Source organism: Balaenoptera borealis (assembly GCF_965194805.1).
Source record: "Balaenoptera borealis genome assembly, chromosome: 3".
Taxonomy (NCBI): Eukaryota; Metazoa; Chordata; class Mammalia; order Artiodactyla; family Balaenopteridae; genus Balaenoptera; species Balaenoptera borealis.
Window position 1 is genome coordinate 103,912,773 of NC_138866.1, and position 16,439 is coordinate 103,929,211.

At 42.1% G+C, this 16,439-nt stretch overlaps 1 protein-coding gene and 1 long non-coding RNA gene across 5 annotated transcripts in view; one reads left to right on the forward strand and one right to left on the reverse strand.

The window, feature by feature from the left end:
• Positions 1 to 16,439, forward strand: part of LOC309626870 — a 604,516-nt gene that overhangs the window by 514,992 nt on the left and 73,085 nt on the right. The window lies entirely within an intron of this gene.
• The window catches only part of RAB27A (RAB27A, member RAS oncogene family), a 70,737-nt gene that overhangs the window by 40,416 nt on the left and 13,882 nt on the right, over positions 1 to 16,439 (reverse strand). The window contains exon 1 of one of the 4 annotated variants that reach the window (XM_082388191.1): positions 15,097 to 15,189. The exons of the other annotated variants lie outside the window; for them this stretch is intronic. The gene's annotated coding sequence lies outside the window, so the exon portion shown is untranslated. Of the gene's footprint in view, positions 1 to 15,096; positions 15,190 to 16,439 lie in introns of those variants that run through there. 4 annotated transcript variants of the gene reach the window in all.

Consider the following 16,439-nt stretch of genomic DNA (forward strand, 5'->3'; position numbering starts at 1 on the left):
AAGGCCCAAGCTCCTATTTTCTGAATGCACCTATGAGAAAGCTATTTGAAGGCAGAAGGCAGGGGACTAAGAATATAGGGACCAAAGTCAGTAAGCAAGATGGCCGCTCAGAAAGAATCTACAGGGCCTTGTTAAAAAGGAGTGAATAAAGAAACCTCGACATAGATTTGCTAACATAAAATAAAGATTCTGTGTTAGCAAGGAAACTATGAGTCTGCAAGAGAACAAGCTTCTATTAGCAAACTGGACATTTACCACATACATTCTAGTGCAAGAGGTTTTACATTTTGTTAAGATGCAAAATGCTTATTAACTCAGGAGATGCAGTGTGATTTTCCAAACCAAAATCTGGGGCATGAGCTCTGTCAGTGGATTTTCATGACCGTTTTGGGAAAAAGGCAGAATCGGGAATCTAGTTTAGTTATCAAAGTACTGGAATTTCTAAAGCACCTCACTAATTTATAGGGCAAATACACATAGAAAAAAGTGAAATGAAGCAGTATCAGAAAAGCCATGGAGCTGGCTATCACAGCACACCTCTGGGCACAGAGGACACGTGCAATCATTTGAGTTCCCTTCACTTCTGACCATCAGGGCTCAGGACTGAGACCCTACTGATCGCCGTAGTAGAGAAAGGGGAAGGGAAGTTGTTTCAATGGCAACATCCTCACCTACTTACGTTCCTTTTCTCACAGTCTCAGTAATTAACAGTATGATCATGAACTAAGCCAAAAGTTTCTCTACCCATTCCACTCTCACCCTGGAAACCAGTCCTCCTAGGCCACATCATGTTCTGGATATTCCTTTAACCAATGTTTTCTCAATATGTATGAGTGCTTTATCTTCGTTAACTTGGACGGGTATTACACTACTTCTGAGTACTCCTCTCCCATTCCGCAGCTCCCCAGTAAACTTGCGTATGGCCTGGACTGTTCTTCTTGTGTGTCGCTTCCCCTCCAACACCTCACCGCTGGACTTAAAACAGGCCAGCTGCCACTCAACTGCTAATCGTGTCTACCATCTGGCTTTCTCTGACAGCCTTTTCCTTCCTCTGTTTCCCTCTGTTCCCTGCTGATTTCATTCAGGAATGACTCATAAAGTGTCTTGGAGCTCCACTGATAGCTGCTCTTTTTTTTTTTTTTAATAAGTTTATTTATTTATTTATTTTTGGCTGTGTTGGGTCTTCGTTGCTGCGCGCAGGCTTTCTCTAGTTGTGGCAAGCAGGGGCTACTCTTCATTGCAGTGCACGGGTTCCTCATTGCAGTGTCCTCTCTTTGTTGCAGAGCACGGGCGATAGGCACATGGGCTTCAGTAGTTGTGGCACGAGGGCTCAGTAGTTGTGGCTCACGGGCTCCAGAGCGCAGGCTCAGTAGTTGTGGCGCACGGGCTTAGTTGCTCTGTGGCATGTGGGATCTTCCCGGACCAGGGTTCGAACCTGTGTCCCCTGCATTGGCAGGCAGATTCTTAGCCACTGAGCCACCAAGGAAGTCCCTAGCTGCTCTTTTTTGGTAAATTAATTTATACTGGCATTCAACTCAACAGTATTTGATAAGCAGTTTCTATGTGCCCAGTACTGTGTTGGTAACTACAAATGGCACAAAAGAAATATGCGAACCCTCAAGAACTTGGTAATTGGAATGAACAAATAAAATGAACTCACTTCCAACAAAGGACAAATAAGACAAGATAATCAGGAAGCAAAATGTCACCCAGCCCAGGATATCAAAAGTGAAATGGGCTTGAAGTCAGAACACCTGGATTCTGCGACTTACTTCCTAGCTGTGTGATCTCGGGCAAGTCATGTAACCTCTCCCAGCCTGTTTCCGCAATATGGGAGTATTTATCTAGCAAGATCACTGGGAGGATTAAAGACCCCAAGAGGTCAGAAACAGGGCACAATCTGACCAAGGCTTCAAACAGAAACCAGGGCCTTAGCTGAACACCTTCAAAGCCGGAAAGGATTTAGCTCAGTGGTGAGGAGTAGGAAAGATGGCATGTTTGGTGCAAGAGCATGTTTTGACTGCAATTTAACAAGTATTGAGAAGCCCTGTTAACTACTTCAAAGGCTACGAATGTAAATACGATATAGTTCTTTCCCTCAAAATTTACAGTCAGAGAAACATAAGACAAATCCACAAATAACTATAAAACTGGCTATAAATTCAAAGGAATGCTTATGAGGCAATGTGGCAAGCTGAAGAGGGCTGGACAACGAACCTGTCAGTGTGCTGGGTACTCGTTTCAGCTCTGCTACCATCTGTGTGTGATCCAGCATGGCTCATCACCCATCTCCGGGCCTTGTTTCCTCAAATATGAAATAAGAGGGCTGAACTCAATGGTCTCTTCCCTACACAAACATTCTACATTTGAAGAGTTTAGCCACGAGAAGTTTAAATGGGGTCATGGTGGCAGCTGTCCCTCGTGTCACCTCTCACTCCTTAAAGACGAGAGCCTAGACATGAGCATGAGATGGAAAAGATCCAAGAGACATCTGCATTGATTGTGTGGATTCTTGATGGTAAATAAAATGGTTATAGTATTAAAAAAATAATAATAATAAAATGCAGTGTCTCACTGGGTAGAGGAGGAAGCAGCAAAGAGAAAGTACTACAAAGGATGAAACTGGGTGACCAAGAGAGCAAAATGGGGCTGCTGACGGAAACAGGATATTTGAAGTGGGGGAAGGGAGAAAGCTGAAGTGGGCAGAAGGTTCTTGTGGGTGGCCATCAGATTTTTGGAGGGAAAAGATGATGAGATTGGATTGGGAGAGACTGAGAGGGGTCAACAAAGCCACATGACAGAGGAGTGCTTGAAAACCATCCCCTTTCACTATGGTCCCACATTTATCCCTGTCCTTGGGACAGAGGCAGAGGGGCTAACAGTGAAAGGTCCAAAAAGAAGGCCATGACTGTACAAACCACAGAAGAGGGAACACACAAAACCAAGGATCACAGCAGGGTGTTCTCACTCAAACTAAATTACATGGGACATGATGGGCAGTCCCGCTGTTCTGATGAAACTTCATTTGCAGACATCACGCCTCTAGTATCTGACAGTAAGTAAAAAGGAAATGTCAAGGAGGACAGCTGGCTATCTCTTTGCCTCTAGACTGTTCTCTCCTTTGGGGAGCCTTTATTAGGGCACCAATTCAGGTTCAAAACATCATCCTATATCCCACTCATCTGACTACATGTTAATAAAAATACATACTGGCCAGGAGTATATCATTTTCCTTCAGCCTCATTCTCTGCCTCTCTCACTCGGCTTGAAATAATTACCACTTTTACCGCTGATATTAAGAAATGACAAGCCCAAACTCTTTTCTAATTACTTAATGCCTGTGGGTTTTCAGAAGAGAATTAGCTAACTAGACCATGTCCCCCATGTTTTTGTTCTCATTTAAAACAACACTTCTATAAATATGCACGTGCACCGTCTCCTGATGCATGCCAGCAAGAGCTTCTCCAGCAAATTGCTTGGCAACCTTTTTCATGCTATTTGTTTGACAAACTGGGTCAAATGCTCATAATCGAAGGCCACAGATCTGGGCATTCCAGCAATGCCAGGCCCTGCCCAACAGCCCTAAGAAGGGTTTACTGTCTCAACACATCTGAACCAATTCAGAACATACCAGGGGAGAAGGGTAGATACCAAAGAGTGACATTCCTGGGGCATAGGTATGTGCGTGTTCAATAATATTCAGTACAAGACAATGCCAAATTGTTGTCCAGCATAATTGTTGTACTCTCCCAACTTCACATCTTCACCAACATTTTATTGTCGGACTTCTCAAAATGGTAACACACTGTAATCTAAATCAGCATTTCTTTGATTGCTAATGTGGTTGAGCCATTCAATTTCTTTTTTTTTTTTTTTTTTTTTAACTTGTTGGCCATTTGATTTCTTCTTGTGGAAGAGCATAGTCATGTCCTTTCCCTTTTTTTCTATTGGGTTGTCTTTTTCTTATGGACATGCAGGAGTTCTTCATATATTCTGGCTACTCGTCCTTTGTCAGTTACAGAGGTTGCAAATATCTTCTTCCTGTTTGTGGTTTGTCTCTTCACTTTTTTTTCTTTTTTTTTTTTAATTGAAGTATAGTTGGATTTGCAATGTTGTGTTAATTTCTGCTGTACAGCAAAGTGACTCAGTTTATATATATATATATATATATATATATATATATATATATATATATATTTAGAGAGAGAGAGAGCACAAGAGATTCTTTTTTATATTCTTTTCCATTATGGTTTATCTCAGGATATTGAATATAGTTCCCTGTGCTACACAGTAGGACCTAGTTGTTTGTCTTTTCACTTTTTTAATGGCTCTATCTTCCAGTAGTCATATCTATCAATCTTTTATAGATAGTTCTTTTTATATCATGTAAAAGAAATCCTTCTTTACCTAAAATAATAAAGATATTCTTCTACATTATTTTCCAAAAGATTTTGCCTTTCACATTAAGTCTTCAATCCAGTGGGAATTTTTAAGGTGTATGTAGGAATCCAATTTCATTAGTTTCCCCAGAAGGACACCTAATTATCATAGTACCATTTATTGAGAAAAATTATCCTTTCCCTAGTGAGTCACCATATCTGGGCAGATCTGTTTCAGGGCTCTCTCTTCTGTTCCTTTGGTCATTTTCATTACCCCTGGGCCAATGTCATATGGTCTTAACTACTACTATGGCTTTATAATACAGCTTTATATTTATTGTTTATATCTGGGAGGACCAGGCCCCTCTACCTCACTGTGGACATCCTTGACCTTTCACACTTCCATCTAAGTTCCTCAAAAACCATAAGGAAATTTTGATTTGGAGTACATTAAATCTATAGATCAAATGGAGAAGATTGACATAGTCATGATATTGAATCTATCCATGTAATGTATAATCTGTACCTTTATTTATGTCTTCTTTAATGCCTTTAAAAATGTTGTCAAAGTAAATTCTCTTCATAAAGACCTTGTACATTTTTAGATTTACTGGTACTTTATATTTTTGTGCCTATTAGAAGTGACATCTTTTAAATATATATAATATATATGTAGTATATATATATATACACACACACACACACACACACACATATATATATATACGTTCTATATATTTCTTTTCTAATCTTTATACCTTTTATTTATATTCCTTGTCTTACTGTACTAGTTAGGACCTCCAAAAGTATTGAATAAAAATCTTGTCTTGATTCTAACATTTCACTGTGATGAATAACATTTGCTATAGGTTTTTGGTACACACTCTTATCAGGTTAAGGAAGTGCTCCATCTATTCCTAGTTTTCTAAGAATGAGTATTATGAATGCATATCAATTTTATCAAATTTCGTTCCTAAATCTATTGGGAAAATTATGTGATTTTTTTCTCCTTCTGTTAATTTACAAGCTTTTACAATTATTCTGCCTTTGATCTTTATTTTTCCTTTCTTCTAGTTTTTTCTCTAACTTTCCTGACTTCTCCTCTTTACCTATACTCTCTACCCAAGAATTCTCTTTCAAAGTCATTGTTTCTTCCATGTCCATCCCTGAGGAGAGGAGGTTATAGTTCTCAGAATCATTAATAAATACTTGAATGAATAAAAAAATGAAATACCTAATAAGTATCACATAATTGAGAGGATTTACTCGAAACCAATCTTCAAATGTAACACATCACATGTACATAGGTTGCTCTAGCTTGGGGCCAAAAGAAAAAGGTTACTCAAGATGCAGTCAGTTAGAGACAGAAGTAATTATCACAGAAAGTTTTCAACTGAAATAGTCTTTTACTCCCTAGAGAAATATCAGAAAATCATTAGTTGTCTTTTGAATTTTCTTTTCAGTACTATGTTGGACTTTAAGTACTGGGGTTCAAGCGCCCCCCCCATTATAACACCTAGCAATGAGGGTAACAGATTTCAAAAATGGTAAGCATCAAAAAAAAAAAAAAAAAAAAAAAATGGTAAGCATCTTAAGAGAGATAAAAAGTGATGCTTATATTTGCAATTCAACACTATCAACCAAAGGGGCCAGCCCATGCCTCAAAACCTTGGTTCCAAACCTAAACCAGACCAGCCACAATGATCATCTAATTTGTACAATCTGAGGATAGAGGGGAAAATATAGTTATTTCCTTTTGCTTAAAGCAGGGTGAACAAATCTGATTTGTGGAATGCTGCATCAAGGGAGGTTATACCTCTAGAAAAGACTGGCCACGTTCTATGTTAATGAGGGGTTATTATATGTTTGTTTTGTTCATTCTTTTAAGAGTTGAGTGCCCACCACAGGCAAGCACTGTGCAAGGTGATAGAAATGCAAATAAGACAGATACAGCACCTGCCGCCCCGCCCCAAATTTACCATCTAATGGAGAACATTGACCCCTGAAGCAAGACTCCAAGTGTGGTTAGTACCTATGGCTGGCATAATGGAAGGAGCACATGAGATTAACACCTAACCTAGATACAGGTGAGGTGGGTTCTGAGAGGAAGTGTATAAAGAGTTTGGTGTCTGGAGATGGAGAAGTTCTCTAAGTAATTTGCAGCCCTAAATAGTACATTAAAGCTGGGATTCCCTGGGGGGAAAGCACTCTACAGTACAACAGTGTAGAACAGGAGAGAATAGAAAAGCTGAAAGATCCAAAGACCCTCATCCATACTCTCCCCTCATCCCACCCCACTGCCCATACACACACACACAACTGTGTGACTCACCCTGAAGGCTACAGTTTAAAAATAAAAAAATCAATGTATTCCCCAGATACTTGGAGAAAAGACTATGACAGTTAGTATGAAATAGGTTCCTCATCTTTCTTGCCTTACTATACCTCTCTTGTTATGCACTAGATCCTACACAATCTGCCATTTCCCTCTACTAGTCAAAAAATGTGCTTTTCATGTAGATGGCTAAAAAGCACATAAAAGGATGCTCAACATCACTAATTATCAGAGAAATGCAAATCAAAACTACAATGAGGTATCACTTCACAACAGTCAGAATGGCCATCATCAGAAAGTTTACAAACAGGGCTTCCCTGGTGGCACAGTGGTTGAGAATCTGCCTGCTAATGCAGGGGACACGGGTTCGAGCTCTGGTCTGGGAAGATCCCACATGCCGCGGAGCAACTAGGCCCGTGAGCCACAACTACTGAGCCTGCGCGTCTGGAGCCTGTGCTCCGCAACAAGAGAGGCCGCGACAGTGAGAGGTCCACGCACCGCAATGAAGAGTGGCCCCCGCTTGCCACAACTAGAGAAAGCCCTCGCACAGAAACGGAGACCCAACACAGCCATAAATAAATAAATAAATAAATAAATAAATAAAGTCTACAAACAATAAATGCTGGAGAGGGTGTGGAGAAAAAGGAACCCTCCTACACTGTTGGTGGGAATGTCAACTGGTACAACCACTACAGAGAACAGCATGGAGGTTCCTTAAAAAACTAAAAATAGAACTACCATATGATACAGTAATCCCACTCCCGGGCACACATCCAGAGAAAACCATAATTCAAAAAGATACATACACCCCAATGTTCATAGAAGCACTATTTACAATAGCCAGGATGTGGAAGCAACCTAAATATCCATCGACAGAGGAATGGATAAAGAAGATGTGGTACATATATACAATGGAATATTACTCAGCCATTAAAAAAGAACAAAATAATGCCATTTGCAGCAACATGGATGGACCTAGAGATATCACACTAAGAGGAGCAATTCAGACAAAGACAAATATATGATATCACTCATATGTGGAATCTAATTTTTAAAAATGATACAAATGAGCTTATTTAAAAAACAGAAACAGACTTACAGATATCGAAAACAAACTTATGGTTAACAAAGGGGAAAGGTGGGGGATAAATCAGGAGCTTGGGATTAACATACACACACTACTATATATGAGATAGATAACCAAGAAGGACCTACTGTATAGCACAGGGAACTCTACTCAATATTCTATGAAAACCTATATGAGAAAATAATCTGAAAAAGAATGAATATGTGTATAACTGAATCACTTTGCTGTACACCTGAAACTAATACAACATTGTAAATCAACTATAATCCAATAAAAATTTTTTTTAAATGTGATCTTATCACTTTTTAAAAGGCCACATTTTGGACTTCCCTGGTGGCGCAGTGGATAAGACTCCACCTGCCAATGCAGGGGACACGGGTTCAAGCCCTGGTCCAGGAAGATCCCACATGCCGCGGAGCAACTAAGCCCATGAGCCTAGAGCCTGTGCTCCTCAACAAGAGAAGCCACTGCAATGAGAAGCCCGTGCACTGCAACAAAGAGTAGCCCCTGCTTGTCACAACTAGAGAAAGCCCACGCAGCAACAAAGACCCAACACAGCCAAAAATAAATTTAAAAAATAAAAACTTTTTTAAAAAGGTGACATCTTCATTTTAAAATTAAAGAAGTTGAAGGTACATTTCTAAACTCTGGCTAATTATTTAGGATGCACTTTTGAAAAAACTTTGCCAAGTTTTTCTTTTTTCAATTGGCCTATACAATTATACTAAAGTCTGTATTTAACTCCATGAAATACACCTATTTTACCAAGGATGTTAGATGAGACATGACCTAGAAATGAAAAAGGGCAGTTAAATAGAAATCAGCAAGCAGCTCTCAAACTTCTAGAGTCTTTCATCCTAAGAAAAGTAAATTAAACACCACAAGAATATATAGAATTGTAATTCACACCTGATTCCAAGGAGCCCCAGGGCCATTGCCAGCAGTAAGTTTTCTAACACCATAAAAACAAAAACAAAAACAAAACAAAACAAAAAACAGACTATCTTCATTCTGTGATTTCTATAAACACTTAATCACTTTTAGTTTTTAAACACTTTTCAGAACTATAAAAACTAGACTAGATGGGAATCTATTTTTTTTAACACACCTTTAAGTGGCTTTAAAGGAAAAATTTGGGGGACTTCCCTGGTGGCAGAGTGGTTAAGAATCCGCCTGCCATAGCAGGGGACACAGGTTCGATCCCTGGTCCGGTAAGATCCCACATGCCGTGGAGCAACTAAGCCCGTGTGCCACAACTACTGAGCCTGCGCTCTAGAGCCCGCAAGCCATAACTACTGAGCCCACGTGCCACGACTACTGAAGCCCTTGCGCCTAGACCCCATGCTCTGCAACAAGAGAAGCCACCGCAACGAGAAGCCTGTGCACCACAACAAAGAATAGCCCCCGCTCACCACAACTAGAGAAAGCCGGCGAGCAGCAATGAAGACCCAACGCAGCCGAAAATAAATAAACAAATAAATAAATTTATATAAATAAATAAACAAAGGAAAAACTTGGCTCAAGAGACAAATGCAGGGACTTTCCTGATGGTCCAGTGGTTAAGACTCCATGCTTCCACTGCAGCAGGCATGGGTTTGATCCCTGGTCAGGGAACTAAGATCCCGCATGCCGTGAGGCACGGCCAAAAAAAAAAAAAAAAAAAAAAAGACAAATGAAAAATTGCAAAAAATTATAAAGGATAGGATGATGTGGAGAATGGCTGTGACGGATACGGAAGTATTTCCCAAGAAATATACATACACCAAATGTCCTTAAATATAACCAAAACTAAATGCAAAATGATACATAAATATCAATCTAAAAGGTGTTAAGGGCTTCCCTGGTGGCGCAGTGGTTAAGAGTCTGCCTGCTAATTCAGGGGACACGGGTTCGAGCCCTGGTCTGGGAAGATCCCACATGCCGCGGAGCAACTGGGTCCGTGAGCCACAATTACTGAGCCTACGCGTCTGGAGCCTGTGCTCCGCAACGGGAGAGGCCGCGACAGTGAGAGGCCCGCGCACCGCGATGAAGAGTGGCCCCCTCTCGCCGCAACTGGAGAAAGCCCTCGCGCAGAAACGAAGAGCCACCACAGCCTAAATAAATAAATAAATAAATAAATAAATTTAAATTTCTAAAAAATAAATAAATAAATAAAAGGTGTTAATAATTTTAAATAAAATTTGACAAGTGGACTGTCCTACACCAATGATCCAAAGATACACCAGCAAAGCCTGAAGACACTGAGGAGGGAGAGCCTGGTATGAATGACAGAAATTCAGGTCGTGGCTGATGAGCACATCAGTTCAAACATCATGCCTGTAATAAGTTAGCACTGAGAACAGGCCCTGTGCTCATCGCTACGTTAAGCACCTAGAACAAGGCTCTAGAAAAGCAACGGTCTAATAGAAGCGCTGTACATGAAAATGAACAATGAAAACGCAGTGGAACAAGAACGTTACAGAAATAGGCACACAATGCTGGGCAGCCAAGAGGCCTGGGGCAGAGAGGGCCAGAGGGGCGGGGAGCCCACTATGCCGCCTCACAGAGGGGCACCTGAGCCAAGGACTTACATCAGCACACAGAGACACAAGTGACAAATGTGAATGAACAAAAATTACACAGTTCACATATGATGTGGTAAAGGACTTCACCTCATATGTCAAATAAGCATTATCCTTTAAAGATAACGGAAACCATCAACCGAAATGATCACCGATGCCAATCCGAAAGGTGTAACCGAGTTTTGATGGAATTAGGTAAGGGCTGTCTGACATTCGAAGTACAAAACACGGGCCAGGCTTAGAGCCATGAGAAGGGAGCAGGTGCTGGGGTGACTGAATGGGAGGGTGGGAGTCGGGGAAAAGCATTTGCACTTGCAAAGGTCTAAGAGGGAAAAGGCTACGATTCATTTAGGGGACCTCAGCAGATGCATGCTGCTAAAGGGCTGCACGGGGATGCGACAAGAGGTGTCCCAACAGGCTGAAAAGATGGGAGAGAGTTGGGACCTGGGCCTGAAAGGACTCTTAGGTGGCACTAGAAAGTCTTGTGTTATCCTCTGGGCAATGGAAAGCCACTACAGGCTTTTACGAAGAAGAGGAACACAAGGTCTGTGTCTGAGAAAGATCTTTCTGGCAGCCACATGGAGACTGGGAATACACAGAGGACCAGGAAGCTATGAGGAGAGACAGTGAGTGACATGTGTTGGTGACAGTGGGATGAAGAAGAAGGGATTAATTCAAGATAGATTTAGGAGGCAGAAAATCAGTATAATTTCTTAACTGACTGGTATAGGAGTTAAAGATAACCAAAAGTGAATGAAAGGTATTATCATTAACTAAGAGAGGAAAAGCTGGTTTGAGATGGTTATAAGTAACACTCACTGACTACTAAGCCCTTTAAAATATTAACTCATTAGAGCTTCACAACCCTATGAATTCTCTAATTTACAGATGAGAAAACTCACGCATAGAAAGGCTAAGTAAGTTCTCCAAGGTCACACAGCCAATAAAAGGCAAAGTCAAGATTTGAACCCAGACACACTCTCAACTACTATGTTATCCTGTATGGGACAAGACCAATTAAATGTCCCTCATGTCTCAGGGACATTCAGGGAGCTGTGTTTAATTGGCATGTGGAAAAGAGAACCAGGGCTCAAAAGAAAAACAAGGGTTAACACGACGGATTTTAAAGCCATCAACACAGTTGATTTACTGAGAAAATGGGAGAGATAAGATGGCCTTTTAGAGTGAAGAGCCAAAATGTAAGGCTCAGCAAGAGAGATCCAAGAAGGACCCTAGGAAGGAAATTTTTCAAACGACAGTCCATAGGCTGGGTCAGTCACTACCGCACAGAGGTGCCAGCTTAAAGTCGTCTGGACTTTCTCCTTCTTGTGAAAACAGAGGATCCATTCAATATTTGCTGAGTGATAAATCCAGCACTTACAATAAAGGACCCCTTTACAGACTACATCAGGGAGAAGAGAAGCCCAACAGAGGATGAAACGGGGAAAACAAGAAAACAAATAGACAAAAAAAAAAAAAAAATCAATGCTCTCAGCTCTTGGATGATTTGCATCTGTGTTTGAGCAAAGTGGCTCCTGCCTCCAGAGAAGCAGCAGCAATGCAAGCTCACCTCTCACGCAGCGCCCTCATCTCATCACCTCCCTACCCTCCAACCCCCACCGAACCCAGCCTCTGCTCTGCCGAGAGGGCAGGGCCCCAGCCACGCCACAGCAACCCCGGGAGGGCCGGAGAAGGCAGGAAGGTGTCCTCTTGCAAAGACAGCCCCAGAGAACGATGGCTTCTGCAAAAACCAGCTTTTGTTTTTAATGGGCCTGTTCCATGACTCATCAGCTATCACAGATGCTGCACCCTGGCTCAAGCTATAAATCAACCAAGTTCCTAGGGAGGAAGAAGGGAATAACAGCAAAAGAGAGAAGAGAAGCAGAGGGAAGTGGGGAGCATGTCCTCCGTGAGCACTCAGGTACTGAGGGACTGGAAAGGGCACATATGCTGAAACAGCGGCAGAGGCAGCCCTGGGCTCCCAGCACCTGCCAGACAGGCGCAGGTCCTGGTTGCCATGGCGCCATCCTGCTGGCCGGTAATGTTGCATCAGCCTTCTCTTTCTACCACAGTTCCTGTCTTGTGGGCGGCAGCAGCAGCAAGAAAGAAGAAAAAATGTTGTTTGTACTCTAATGGCCGCTGGGTCACTGAACACTGTGCCTGGAAAGAATAAAGGGAAAGTGGAAAGAGACAGAGAAACTAACCAAGGTGGGAGCAAACTCCTTTGGGATGTATTAAATACAACCTGGACATTCTATGGATGAAATGCCCTCACGAATAAACACTCCTCCCCAAAACTTTTTTTTTTTTTTTTTAGTACTTACAAGAATCTCAACAGAGAATGTCGGCTTTTTATCAAGTCTCTTTCTCATGGGATTTTTTTTTTTTTTTTTTTTTTGGCCACACCATGTAGCATGTGGGATCTTAGTTCCCCAGCCGGGGATGGTCCCCTGCAGTGGAAGCGCAGAGCCCTAATCACTGGACCACCAGGGAAGTCCCCCTCTCATCTGATTTCTGATGAGACTTTGGGTTCACTCCTAGGTGAAAGCATGAACTGTGACCAAGAAAACAAAACGATGTACTGGAGTGGAAGTCAGGACACTGCCTTGGCTCTGACACTCATCAGCCAAATGACCTGAGCACTTTGAAGCCTCAGTTTCTTCATTTGTGAAATGAGGAGGTCAGACTAGATGAATGTTAAGGGTCCTTCTACTCTCCTCACCTATCCTGAGGGTGTTCCAGAGCAAGGGAGCCCTTCCAGGTGCCCTTGTGCCAAGATGCTGATTGTGTCTCCAGGGACACCCAACAGTGAAAGTGGCCACAACTCAATGAAAGAGATAAGTGAACGCACACTCACGAAGTTATATCCATACATATGATTAAACCAATGTTAGTGGGCAGAGACCATGTCTTATTTACCTTCACACACTCAACACCCAACACAGTCTAGGCACTTGGCTTAATAAATACTTATTGCATGCACGTGGAGGCAAAGTGTGGTGTAATGAAATCTTTCAAATTTATCTGTTATGAGTTGAACTGTGTTCCCCCAAAATTCATATGTTGAAGTCCTAACTCGTAGTACTTCATAACATGACCTGATTTGGAGAGAGGGTCCTTAGAGAGGGTATCAAATGAAAAAGAGGTCATTAGGGTGGGCCCTAATCCAGTGTGACTGGTGTCCCTATAAGAAGATTTCTGAACAAAGACACACAGAAAAGGAAGATGACAAGAAGAGACAGAGGGAGAAGACAGCCATATACAAGCCAAGGAGGGAGGCTGGGAACAGATCCTTCCTTCAGAGCCCCCAGAAGGAGCCACCCCTGGCAACACCTTGATCTCAGACTTCTAGCCTCCAGGACTGAGACAAGAAATTTCTGTTATTTAAGCTACACAGTCTGTGACACTTTGTTATGGCAGTCCCAGCAAACTGGTACATATCTAAAAGTAGGGAGAATTGTATAATAAGATACCCCATCACACTCATCACCCAGATCTTTCATTCCTGCATACTATCACTAAGCATCTCTAAAGTAGATGGACCTTTCCTCACAATGCTGTTTCCAAACATCACAAAATTAATAATTTGAAGGCAAATTTAACTGACAGAAGAAATACACCTTATACTAAAACACATGCTTATATAATCCTCCACTAGAGCTATTAACAATATTGAAAACAAAATCCCAATAAGCTTGAATTTTTGTGGATAAAATGCTCAGAGGATGAGCAAGACTCTTAGAGCAATTCGATTCCATAATCGGCTCTCTTATTCAACATATTATCTGAGAATAAAAGCCTCTGTTACTTTGTTAAAGTACAGAAAAGAAAGGAAGAATGCAGTCAGTATTCATACTCACTCTCTGGTAATTGAAAATGCACTTTTCAAACTAAACCCAAGAAATTTAGCAGAAGTCTTGAAGTCTTTGTTTAAAAAAAATTTAACATGTGCAGTGGTATTTTATGTTAACTTGCACATGTTTTAAGTACTTGAAAATTGGCATGGCAGAACTCTACCTCCCTCCCCACCACCAAAAAAAGCAAAACCATACCTTGACAAAGTATAAATCGCTGGTTAATTTTCCTAAAACTTTAGAGACTGGCGTTCCCAATACTTCAACAATTAGACAACTTGGAATCACATGTCCTCTTCTAAAAAGTTACTTTTTGTCTAATACAAAGATGTGAAAGTCAGAATCGCCTACTTGTAAAAGTTTTTCAAAAGAGCCTTTTGAAAAGCAATTTGCTCCATCAACTTTCCAAATCAGGCATCTCTGTAAAAACCCACAATCGAGCTAATTAGTCTCAGCTGTTCGTCATATGGCCTGCAAACCAGTCAAGTGACTTTGCCCCTTTCAAGTTTTTACTAAAACCCAATCTCCTGGTCTCTCAGACAGAAGGTGGCTGTATTCACCGCCTTCCAATGTTAGAAGACTCATACTTCAACTTTTCCTTTTTCCCCCCCATCAAAAAATTAGATGTTTCTTGAAAAAACATCTTTAAAAGTAGTGTGTTCTCAAGGCCCTGAAGGTTTATATTAATACTGTTTCTTTACAAATACAAGGCCTGATCCAAACAAACACCACGGGAGATCAGTGTTAAGTGGCAGAAGTGATGGGACTGCCCACACCTCTCACTCTGGCTTCCAGACTCATGAGGAAAACTCTCTACCGCGGGGTCCACCCAGATATCTTGCTGGCATCTTAAATTCAACATGTCCTGCCCTCCACTTACCTCCTGTGTTCTTCTCTCCAGACCCTGCTTCAGACCCTCTTCTCCTCCTGCGTCTTGAGTAACACAGTCCGGACACACACCCAGCCAGACATCTGACGGTCCTCAGTGGCCCCTCCCTCTCACCCCTCCCACTTCCACTAGCCACCAAGTTCTAGGGCTCTTTCCTCCTCTTGCCTGTATTCCAAGTGTCTCTCGTTTCTCATTGGATGGCTACAATCAACCACACGTTTGGTTTTCTGGCCCCCAACTGGGCCCCCCCCCACGGACCCATCCTCCACACCTCACCCAAAGTGATCTTTCCAGACGGTAAGCGGGTGTCCATCACTGTCCTCTGTAAAAGCAGCCAACGGCTCCCCACCACCTCCGCAGTGGCATCCCCACTCCTCAGGCCTCTGCCTTCTTTGTCATCCCTGCCTCCTGACTCCAGCCACCACAGCTAGCTGTAATTCTCTAAACCAGTGATTTCCAAAATGGGAGAGCAGGGTCATCAGCAGCACCTGGGAAACCGTGAGAAATGCACATTCGTGGGTCCACCCCAGGCCTATGCAAGCAGAAATTCTAAGGATGGGGGCGGCCAACAAGCCCTCCAGGTGATTCTGATACGCTCACCAGAGGGCACCTGCTCTAAACCCACCAAGCCCTGTTCACCCAGAGACTCAGTCCTTCGGCTCCTTCTTCTGCCAGTAATGCTGCATTAGATGCCCCTTCTCTGTGCTCACTCTTCCTAGAACAGGTTAACCCTGTATGGTAATTATCCAATTTATTTCTTGCTGGTTGGTGAATATCTTTTTTTTTTTTTTTTCTTGGCCGTGCCGCGCGGCCTGTGGGGGTCTTAGTTCCCCAACCAGGGATCAAACCCGTGCCCCCCTGCAGTGGAAGCACGGAGTCTTAACCACTGGACCGCCTGGGAAGTCCCTGAATATCTTGAAGACAGGAATTGTGTCTTATCTGACTCACCCGTCCCACAGATCACTAGTTGAACACAAGCCTGTCACTGGGATAGATGCCGGGCGTAAAACGAATCACTCTATCCTTTGCCTCTGGGGGAAGCCACCCTCTCACTTTGACCACTCAAAGTGTGACTGAAGACTCCACCGATACAATCTACACAATCCCATCACCAACCTGAAATGTGAGCAACCGAAAAAGCCTGAACATAACCAGTCTGACATCATCTGGTAAATGACACAGAATTTTCGGTTTATGTGGTTTATAAAGGAAAACTTATATACTCCTCTTTTCTCACAGCAACCTCTAGAAGGTGGAGAATAATTTATTAAGGGAATGTACCAAAATGTTTAAATCCCAGATTAAAATTCATTATAGTTAGCTTATTCTAAATT